We start from the raw sequence: 12,040 nt of genomic DNA, 5'->3' as shown, positions 1-12,040 counted from the left end.
TTTCTGCGTTAATTCACTTTTCAAAATGTTACCAACAAATATTATTCTGTATTATATTTAAAGAAATTAGATAATGAAGAATCTGCATTAATGTATGTATATTTCTCACAATGTGATAAAACAACGGTACCTAGAGCCATAAACCTGCGAATAACGTAATCCTCCACCGAATATGGGCATCTGGAAGCCCTAATTTGGAATTTGTTTTATTATCTATTTCATATTTAGTCAGACATTAAAGTATTTTTGGTTAACAAACTCAACGATTTCAAAGCGAGGAATAGCAACACTGTACGGGAAAAAGAAATTAACTCCAGTGCGCAAAATTGTGTATCGGAAATTCTAAAGATATATTCATTTAAAAATTATTTTGCGATATTGCTGTTGAATTGAATTTTGAGGTTTAAGTGGAAAGAACTATAAGGTATTTCTCCTGCCTTCTTAGAGTGCCTTCGTGGTGTGGTGGTCTGCACGCTGGCCGCATAATCCACAGGACCGTGGTTCGATACCCAGCGAAGTCGTTGCATATTTTTCATCTTGCCTGCTTCTAAAAAATACCTAATGGCTGTACAGTGGCGCCGGAACAAAAAGGGTGTTGGATGATGATTCTCCACACTCAGGATTTGGCGATTGAGTGCCCTAAAGCCCCAGTCGCCCTTTAAAAGGGAGAGTATATAAGGTATTTCTCTGGCCTTCTTGGCATGCCTTCGTGGTGTGGTAGTCTGTACGCTGGGCGTGTATTCCAGAGGTCCGCGGTTCGATTCCCGGCGAAAGCGTTGCTAATTTTTCAATCTCTCTTGCTTCCAAAAAATCCTAATGTGTCTACAGAACATGACATTTAATAAATAAAGGTAACACACAAAACGTTAATATACGCCCCTTTGGGCGCAATGTAAAATCTGAAAGATTTCAGATTTTAATTTTCGTTTATTTTTTGTTTAACACGGTGTTTTTTTAATATTTTATTTATTATTGTATTTTATGTTACTCACTATTGGATTGGCTTTAATTATTTTATTCATTTATATTTATATTCTACTTTAAATATTATTTTAATTATTTACTTAGCTTTGCATTTCATTGCCATATTCTTAACAACAATTCAAACTTTGTTAATATTTTTATGTACATTTCAGAGCTCTAAAGGCAATCAGACATGTTTGTCTAAAACTTTCTGAGATTTTTAAGCTTTTCCTGTAAATATTTTAGCGTAGAGTAACAGATGTGACAGAGCATTGAATTATACTTTCCTACTATACTTTATAGCTAAATTTTCAGTATACATTATTCTTTCTCATTGTCATTTTGCCATCATTTCAAAAACATGGAAAACCTTCCTACGTTTCTATGGCAAAATTTTAAAATGCAATTTAATGAATAGCACGCGTTGCTCACATAGTTCAGTGTAAAGCGTATGTAGAAAGCGCAATGTTTAGGAGGCGATTTATTTATATCGGTGCGTCATAAAGAGCATGACGATATTCTTTTTATGACGCACCGATATAACTATCAATGCAAATCATTTAAACAGAATTTCAGCAATCCCGTGAAAAATTTTAATGGTATATTTTTATTCATTGCAAAATTCCATTTACCTTGTATTTCCGTGTACAAAACCCAAGGATTTTTAATAGTATTTTTCTTACTAAAATTTTGGAGTCGGATTATATACAAGCTCAAACCGAATTAAAAATTGGATACCTGCAAAATATTAACAGCTGAAGTAATTCATATAAATCAGAAAAGTACTATGTTTATTTTATTTAAATCCAATATACTCGTATAGTATTCTAGCATCTCAATATCAGTATCCGACTCGAAATTTTCTGTCTATTTTTAGAATTTTGATTTTGCTACAGGTGAATAATATCGTTTTTCATTTCACTACTAACGTCGTCAACTTTAACATCGTCTTCAGTTCCATCCATGGCATTGCTGATCCAACACATTTTTAACAATCGGGTGATCGTTTCTGACCTGTTTCTGCAATGGATGAAGACATATTTCTCACCTTCAACTTATGTGATGAGTTAAAGTATATTTTTGGCTCTATATTGCTGAATTCACTGTCGATTTTAAATCAGGTGCACAAATTTTCAATTTTGAGTAATTCTATATCTTATATTCGGAAATATGTGGCAAATGAATGATTTTTCCTTCAATGGCAGATTGTGAAACAGTGTAACGCAGTCCATTAATCTATAGAAGGCCAGATGTGATGGCCTCTTTATTATGGAGGCACCTAATGGGTGGGCCAATATCGCCTCCTATGAAGGAACGGACAGTTACAACCATGCCTTCTCCGGGATTCGAACCCAGGCCTTTCGGTATCGCAGTTTGCTTCCCTAACCGCTGTACTGACTGGGCGGCGGCAAATGAAATTTGATACATATATAAAAGTATATTTATTTAGTAATATAACCTAAATGAAAATTTTTCTTAGCAGTTAAATATGTTACCCATATTTTGAAGAAAGAAACAAGATATACATATTTATTTAAAAGCATATAGAATTAATATGAAAAAAATATCTCTGGACTTTTATATCCTTTTTCCCGTTACTTCATGTTTTAGGGAAGAAAACGTGAGTTATAATTCAAAGAAGTGATTTGATTACACTTTATACAAAACTCGTCAGCAGTGACTCAAGTATTTGCATTAGTTGGTGGATTATATGAATTATAATTTACGTTGCTACAAAACAATTCAGTTAACGTACCCAACGAAACCATATTTATAAAAGTCTAGCAACTATAAAACATTCTTCATTGCATGTCATTTAAATTTTGTCCGTTTTCTGAGGAAGCTATATGTGGCGAACCATTTATGTTCTCGGAAAACTAGAAAACTGAGAATCGTTAAGAGGAACTTGAAGCATTTTTTAGTTTATGATTGCCATAATATGGCATTTTTTTCAAATAATTATATACTTAATCTAAATGTTATAAATCTGACTTTCTTCGACTTGTTGATACAGCTGGTGATTTTACAAATATAATGTTAGAAACGGTAATAGATATCCAAAGTGCTGTAACTAAGAAAGGCTTTGTTCCCCCGCTACGTCTAATTTTACTGCTTACTTATACCGTATGAAATATTGTATTTTCAAAATAAACCACAGAAAAGAACGGATAGATTCAAGAAGTAATTCTAAGGAGGCTTTGCCATACGTAAAACATGAAAAATTCATCATCAGCGTGCCTTATTATATAGCATATTCTCAAAGCGTCATTCATAGCGGCATAACTTAGGAACATTACATAATCCTTCAAATTTAATCATTTTATTTGAGAACAATAAACTGGACTATTTAAAAAAATATGCTATCATTACACAAAACAGGAAACTAAATTTTCCTTTGCTCTCATGCGCAGGGGATTTTCAGAATGTCACCATTCATCCATTACTCTTTAGTTTTTTTTTAAATTGAATGAATCTATTATTAATTAAAAAGATGAGCTATTTAAAAGCAATAAACACACTTTATAATATTGAAATTTCTGTTTCATTAATAGTATATGTTATTGATATAAATTAGAATATATTTATTTATTAGTGTACACAAGTGAAAATTTTTCTTTTCAGTTAAATATATTACTGAATAAATTATAATTTTCTTCAATTAATAAAAGACACTTCGAAGACTGTAATGTATGAGTCAAATGTCTCGTGATTTGCACAGAATCATTTTCTCCATATAATGTTTGTAAGGTTTAACATTTGCTTTTATATCTGAGTAAAATTACGAATATAAGCAAGCTAATGGCGCGCCATAGATGAGCTAAAACATTGTCATAAAGAAATCTGAAGAGAATATCATTTGTTAATCTAAATAAAGAAAATATGCAAATTTATAGCAATTTGTATATTGCTTAGTAATGCTATGCATACTTGTGTTTATATTTAACTGTGAAAAATAATTTCAATATTGATTCGGGAAAATAATATTAACCGAAATTGCTGTGCCCCTTGATATTCGGTTAAATGGATTTTACCTTAATAAACCTGTGGCATCTCTAGCTGATAAATCAAGCAAAAATAATCTATCATCGTTATTTCATGAAAAGAAATTGATGTTTGCTGATCCAAGTCTCCAGCGCCCTAGCTTAAATATGGCCAAAATGCCTCATATTTCGATTACTTGCCAGAGAAAAGAATATGATTAAACATGGGGTAAGTAAAAGTTATCGATCCGGAAAAGTATAATTTACGAAGAAGCTTCTCGTCACGAAGACCCCCTTCATTTAATTCTCTTTGGTACAGGACAAAACTTGGAAATCATTCTTATCTTCAAAAGAAACCGATATTCAAGTAAAAGTTAACGCCAAGTATCGTGGGGAAAGTCAATGATAGAAAATACATGAAGTTGGTTAAATTAAGTTTGAAGAAGGAGTACGGCTTTTTTTCCCCGATTACTTCAAAGCTTCTCATTTTTGATTCTACGCATTACTTACTTATCGACGAAGTTAAAGAATAAAAAAGATACTGTGGCAAAGAAAGTTGTTTAATATATTTCAACTCTCTGTATGCTAAAAATAGAAAAGCTCGAAGTAAGAAAATTAGATGAATGATGCTTTTCATACGTTTATAAACCCACCAAGAAAGGAGTTAACCTTCAGTGAGACAGTGGTATAGATTTCGTCAAACTGAAGAAATTCTAAAAGTTGACACAAGATGAATAGATTTTGAGCAACGAAGCAGAAATTGTCAGAAATACGAAGCGAAAGATTTGAACGAGGAAAGAAATTCTACAGATATAAAGTATGTTATACTTACTTTATATTTTGTAGAATATTATTGAATATTCGAAAAATGTTACATTTTAAAATATGATTCAGGCTTAGACTTTTTTATTTTAAAATATGATCCAGATTTAAAGAGTTTTTATTTAAAAATAAATAAGGATTTATTGAACGTAAATGAGCAATTTTTCGCATATATTTATGTAATATTACGTAATATGTTATTTTAAAACACATCATCAATTAAGAAGTTTACTATTATCATTTCTACAATAACATCGGAAGTAAAGCAAACGAAACGGAGGAGCAATTAGTGAAATAAAATCTTTGATATTGTAAATGTTTGAAATTTAAAGGCAAGAAATTTATCGTGAGGAAACTACGGCTCTTAAATGGCATTAATTATCAGGATAATTACTATGCATTTATCATAGAATTAGAAAATGACGTTTAAGAGAGATTAAATACAAATGAATCCAGATTTCTTTAATGGCTCAGGATTTTCTTTGCTCACGGGAATATTCTTTCAATCAAAGCCATTTGTTGATCTAAAAGACTTATATAAATAAGTAATGAAAACACAAAAATTTTGCTTTTGGATCTTCACGAATTTTAATTGAAGTGAATATGTGATAACTATTTCATATATAAAGAACAGCAATTAAAGATTCTAAAACTTAATTTTGCGCAGGTAATTATTCTTTAAAAAGAAACTTTACATTAATATATATGTTTGCTCTAGGAATTTGAGTTTTCAAATTCTTAACAAAATTTTGGAATGCACTGAACATTAAATAATAAGGTCACCAAAACACTTGATTAGAAATATTTTTTATCCAATAAATATCAGGGTCAAATACAGTTGCAGTGAACTTCTATTACGCAGAATGAAGAACATCATCCGTGAAAGTGATTTGATGAGCTTCCTCACTGTCTATATAGGACTGTTTTATCATCATATCTGTCCTACAAAGATTTGGAATTTTGCATCTGTTCTTAAAGAATATTTTACGTCATTAGCGTTTACAATTTTGAAATTTGCTTGAAGGCGGACGGGGCGGCAGGCTAGCTGGAAAGAGAAGCAGATAGAAAATGCACGCGTCTAAGATGCAAGTTTGGTAAAGAGTGATTTGAGTTATGGTTTTTGTTGGCTAAGGTTTGCTTTTTCTTGATGGTTAATATTTAAGTTTCTAAAATTGTTATTCGCTGAGGCTTTATATAAGTATCATGAATTTTACGTGAGAATCCTATCACAGCTTTTAATTTTAAAATGATACCGGTTAGTGTTTTTTTATTATTTAGCAGAAAAGGGAAATAACTAAATTACGGGGGAGATTAAAGGAACGATTGCAAATTAAAGCTAAAATTTGGTTTACGTTATTTTTATCTAACGCAAACATGCACACACGCTATATATATCTACATATATCTGAGAATTAATTACTCAATAAAATTTTTATTTTTCCTTCAAAAGTAACACAATCTATTGGGATGGAGGCCTGCATGTAATCATTGTATAGAGCAATAGAAATTCTGTCTTTTTAAGAATTTCTCCGTAGTATTATATGATAGTTAATTAATGTATGTCAGCCAAAATTCGTCACCCAAAGATCATTAATTTCAAACATCGTAAATCTATTTCCGTGTAATGCAATAATCACTTGATTAGTAATTTCAGTATTTCCTTTAATAGTAGAATTATCACTCTGTCAAAAGGCTAAAATTTACATATATACATTAACCAAAGTAACATTTACCTGCTATTATATGAAAATGGGATAATTTTGATTTTTATATAAAGAGGTATTACATAACACCGTGAAGATTACTATGAAATCAAGTAAATAATTTTGAAGAGAAAGCATTCAAAAAGTTTCTAAACTGAGAACTTTAAAACAATCTCGGAAATGTTAAAGTTTTTGCCCGCACTTTCCTGGAAGACGGAAAAAATTGCCCTGACGTAAAGATAACTGATAGATTGTAATCGCATTATTCCGAGATGGACCCAAATTATCATATTAAGGAAATACCTGTAATTAGTTTTGCTACAAAATGTATGTAATAATTATGAATATCTGTGGCACAGTTAGTCGATATTCAGCACTAATAAAATGACAAATTAAATACAAAATTTTGCAATAAATATTTAAATGCTTAACATATGAAAACAGAACAATATTGTTTTGGTAGAATGATGAATTTGGAATACAGAATAAAGTTCCCCATCATAACTGAGCATTGAATACTTTTAAACATACTTGCATTCATTGAATAAAGTATGTCTAGTACGTCTTTATTCAAAGAACTTTCAATAAAGTACGTCTGAATAAAGTATTTTTTGTCTAGTACGTATGAATAAAGACGTTTCATTTTAGCAAATATCCACAAATAGTTCGCAAAGTGTATACCATTCTATCATGTATTTTGCAGAATTTCAATACATTTTGTTGTCTTATCCTTTATGAACTTTTCATTAAACTGACTTAGGTTTTATCAACAAATTTTTAATACAGTTAAGATTTTAAATTCTTGGTTTCATTTTCTAACTTATTATGTAAGGTTTTACTTTATTCTAACCAGTTATTTTTAGTTGGGCTTTCCTGTTTCTCCTGATTTCAATTTCATGCCGGAATGCAAATTTTATATGACGTAGATGTAAATTCTCAACGTGTTTCAGAAGCAGCATTTAAGCTCTTTCAATTGTTCAAAAGAGTAGCAGCGGACTTAGTTCCCATGTTCATGTTGCGAGTTTAAAATTAGCTCTCTAGTTCGGCGTTTGACACCTTTCAATTTATTCTGATATTCTCGGCTCGCCATTGCTGTGTATAGTCGATTTAGCGTTAGTTAAGCTAAAGAGTCAGTCATTAGATGATCTTAAATTACTATTGCATTGTTACATTCTTATTTTCCGTTACGTAGCCACAAGATGTGGTGAATTATGAGCACGATGTTCGTGCATCTGGTTTAATTTAGATTTAATAAAAAAGGGTTGTTTAACCTTTCATCTGCAGTATTTATTCTTAAAGACATAGCAAGAAAGCGCTACTTAGTCTTCAACATAGGGTTTTATAAGTGTATGCTCTCAAAGAATACACGCAGACTATATAATTACATTGGATAAAACATACAGCTCTTAATCAGGAATATGTAATTATTTTGTATTTTAGAGATATCTTTTATAATAAACGATTTATTTTGTAGAGTTATTTGTTCATGTGTTTCCATATGAAATTCTCTGCACCTTAGAAGTATTTTTATTAACGAATTTCTTCACATAGCACATAATTAATTCTAGAATATCATTAGGTGATTTTAGCTTCAGAAGTAATTTTTTTAACTTCAGTTCCTTTTCTTCCATATCAACATATAAATTGAAAAAGACTGAAAGTATTTTTTGCTATACATAAATTATAATATATCTTAAACGTTATTTCAAGTATTATGCTTATATTAGCAAACAGTAGTTGCTAATAACATTAGCAGTATTTTCTTTATTTAATTTTAAATTTATTTTTTATTCATGCTGAAAAGGGTATTTTAAGAATGAGTAACAGTAGTGAATAACTGAATAATGTCATAAAACTCATTTACTTAAGTACATCTTTTGATAAAATGAGTTATTTAAAAACGAATATCACGATTTCTTTCTGATATGCATTAATTTCATTTTTAAAGCGTAAAAATTTCAATATTATCTCAAATCGCGGTATTGTGAATTCACTTGGTAAATATGTAAAGAAATAAAAATTTAATTTAATACACGGCGTACAAAAGACATAAAAAGCACATACTTTACTGAAATTTTAAAAATTAATATACTTTAGAAAATGTATTTTCAATCAAAATCAGATATCAGAGACTTACCTTGAAACAATTTATAAAATAAAATTTGCTCTTCACAAGCAATTTCAGAAATTATATAACTATCTATTTTACTTTAAATTTATTTTTTTCTCTTATGCAAATATTTCTTCAGATTATTATTGCAACGATACACATTATAAATATGATATACCAAGATTGGATAATTTTTAATCGAGTTGAATAATTTTATAACAGTTAAGAACAAAAATTTAAAAACTACAATATATCACATTTTACTAAATTTAAAAACAGGAATATAACAGCGAACGAAAACAGAAACTTAAATTCGAGCTAAATTGGAAAATTTATTCAGAATTATTTCGTGGCTACTTACTTTAGCGAAGTCCGAATGAAGAAATATCCGATGTAGAGTAATCCACAAGTCGTATTGATTGTAAGAAAACACGGTTAAAGTTTCACAAGTGCTTTCTCCCGGCCAGTGGAATGAAGTGAGACCACGCACCCTTTCACTCGACGGAGAACCTAACCCCTACGCTCTCACAGCCTCCTCCTAGATTACCCTGCGATTGTAGCGCCCTTTCTGTGCCAAACACTTATTGTCAAAATTCGATCTCCGTATCGGACATACCGATGCACAGTAGATGCTATAGGGGAAATCTATACATTTTAACTTACAGTTATATAACAGAAGTCCTACGCCAAAGAATTGTTGGAAAAAATAGTATTAAATATTTTGGTGTTATCAGAAAATTAACGTTCTTGAAGATCAAAGTACTATGCCTTAAGTATGTGAAAACGTATGTGATTTCCTCTCCCTCACTCTTTACATATATGAATAATCACTGATAGATTAATGCAGACAAATGTACACATATATACACACAATAAAACTTTGACATAAATTAAATTACTCAAAGAGAAGCTAAAAAAGGAATATATTCTTCTATTGCATATATATATTCAATAAAAACAGGTAATTATTGTAATAATGTGACTTGGAGAAAGCTGTGTCCGCAACAGATTGGCGATGGTTCTCTGTATTATAATTTGGAGAGATTTTACTGCGTAGTTAGAATCATGACGCTCGAAGGGGACACTTGTAAACAGTAAGCAAAGGGAGCGAAGTAGCACCTTTAGTGCAGGACAGCTGAAGCTAAAAGTAAACAATTATCCAGTACGGAAGGTCACTAAGAGAATGTTTTGGTTTAAGTTAGAAAAGTATTAGTTCTTAACATTTTGAGTTCAAATTCCGAATTAGCTATATCACCTACGTTACGTAAGCCATGTAACAAACTAAAATAGCGCAGTACAGAAAAGTTATTATTATTTTTAGAATAGATAGGGAAAGTATCCAAGTTAATAATAAAGAATTAGGAGGCTCTAACTCAATTAAATTAAAAAGTTACATATTTTATCTTACATATTCCTTCCTTTAAAGAGAAGAAGGCTTGGCGATAGAAAAGCCTTTTTAGAATTTAATATTAAAGTATTATTACAATAAACAAGAAAACTACAATTGACCAAAAAAATTGTAAAATTTTGACTTCATTAATTTTTTAAACAACAACAATTTGTATGAAAGAGTTTCAGGTTAAAGATTACAAAATATTATGATTATGATATTCCAGCAAAGATTTTACAGAATTGTAATTGCCAGGTATTTTCTTGAAACAACTAGGACACTTCTTACGGTATTTGTATAGAAAAATGAACTTACAAACTTTCGAAATTTCAATAGAATTTTCAGTTTGCATTTCTTGTTAAAAATGATTATCTACAAGATTTTGTTAATTAAAAAAGTTATTTAAATCATTTTTTTTAAATTTTATTTTCCTTGCTTTGCTAATTCTTTAATGCTTTCTTCTAAAAAAGCTTTTCTGTTTCCGAGCCTTTATCTCTTTGAAAGAGAGGATATGTAAGATAGTAAATAAGCAAACCCAATTTATAATTAAATTTAACAATAGGTTTTTAATTTGGGCATTTCTTCTCTGTAGTCTAAAAGAAGTAATAACTTTCTGGACAGCGCCATTTCTAGATTAATATGTGTCACATGGCTTGCGTAGAGCTGGTGATGTAGCTTCTTCGGAAACTGAACTCAAAATTTTGAGAACTGAAACCTTTCTAACCTAAACCAAAACCTTCTTCTTGGTGAGCTTTCATATTGGATAACTACGCAATTTAGCTTCAGCCTTTGTGCTGCTTAAACGCTATTTGTCTGATCCTCTTCCTACCACACTAGTGTCAAAAATGTAAATATTCTGGAAACAGGGCACGATTAATGTACCAAGTGAATTCACAATACCGCGATTTGAGGTACTATCCTTTTTCACTGAAGCTAGATTAATTTCATTTGTGGGAAAAAAAAAAAAAAAAAAAACATATTGGAACTGAGATTTCGAACGAATACTATTGGGCTGATTCCACAACAGCTCTCTAGTGAATTAAGAACAAGGTGACCAGACGTCCCGCTTTTGGCCGGACAGTCCCGATTTTTAACAGATTTTCCCGTGTCCTGCGGCTTTTTAAAAAAGTCCCGATTTTAAGGAAGAATCCACGACAAGCTAGGGAATATATTAAAACAAGAACTTAATTCGAATGTACAAAAATCATTCGATCATATTACTCAAAATTCCCCATATAGTAATGTTTCTAAAAATGATCTTTTTAATTAGACATTATTAAAAAATATTTTGATAAGGAAAAGATTAAATCTTACACATCAGCGAACATCACAATAGAAAACAAATGGTTAGAAATATTTCATCATTTTGAAACAAGCCATGTTCCATACAATAATGCGCTAAAAACTGTGGAATACCCCAGGAACTAATGCTGTGACTGAGCGCTTTTTTTCCTACGGTAAATAAAGGACGGACCTCAGAAAAATCACAATTATTAAGTGTTGAGACTTTGAAAGCCATTTTATGTGTGGACTATAATTTAACAAATTCTTGTGAAAAATTTTATGACCTTTCAAACAACGACAGCAATATACTAAACAAAACTCACTCAAACGAGAAATATGCCAAAGAATAAAATAATACTATACATAACTGCTTTTAATGTATTTGTAAATTGTACTTGTGTTGAAATTTTAAAAATACGTATATTACAATGCGATTTTTCGTTCTATGAAAATTTGTGTTACTCTGTATAAACCAAATGTTTAATCACCCCCCGGTCAATGATGTCCCGCTTTACCTATGTTAAAATCTGGTCACCTTAATTAAGAATAATGTGATCTGGGGAACATTCATGAGCAACACGGTTAAATGAATCCGAGAACTGACAAAAAATGAAGATTGACACCATGTTCTAGGAGCAGAAAATTTGGCATATTTACCATTTGGCATGGATGGCAAAATCGCGACTCATGGGCAACAGTGTGGCATGGAAGAGTTTTAACAGTGGTATGCGAAGAATACTAAAAAAAAATTGAAAATATAATATTATATTCCTCAGAAACTTCGTAA

General features: G+C 30.6%; 1 protein-coding gene and 1 long non-coding RNA gene across 7 annotated transcripts in view; one reads left to right on the top strand and one right to left on the bottom strand.

Moving 5' to 3' along the window:
• The window catches only part of LOC118202882 (uncharacterized), a 236,379-nt gene that overhangs the window by 16,194 nt on the left and 208,145 nt on the right, over positions 1–12,040 (top strand). The window lies entirely within an intron of this gene.
• The window catches only part of LOC118192724 (uncharacterized), a 323,131-nt gene that overhangs the window by 286,274 nt on the left and 24,817 nt on the right, over positions 1–12,040 (bottom strand). Inside the window, exon 1 of one of the 6 annotated variants that reach the window (XM_085814850.1) lies at positions 8,941–9,212. The exons of 2 other annotated variants lie outside the window; for them this stretch is intronic. The gene's annotated coding sequence lies outside the window, so the exon portion shown is untranslated. Of the gene's footprint in view, positions 1–8,940; positions 9,213–12,040 lie in introns of those variants that run through there. 3 more of the 6 variants (XM_085814874.1, XM_085814879.1, XM_085814887.1) reach the window with 3 other exon arrangements.

The sequence above is a fragment of the Stegodyphus dumicola genome, chromosome 1 (assembly GCF_044657685.1).
Source record: "Stegodyphus dumicola isolate Sdum_Otavi_A_Nest chromosome 1, ASM4465768v1".
In the NCBI taxonomy this organism is placed as follows: Eukaryota; Metazoa; Arthropoda; class Arachnida; order Araneae; family Eresidae; genus Stegodyphus; species Stegodyphus dumicola.
This window is presented reverse-complemented; position numbering and strand designations above follow the sequence as displayed.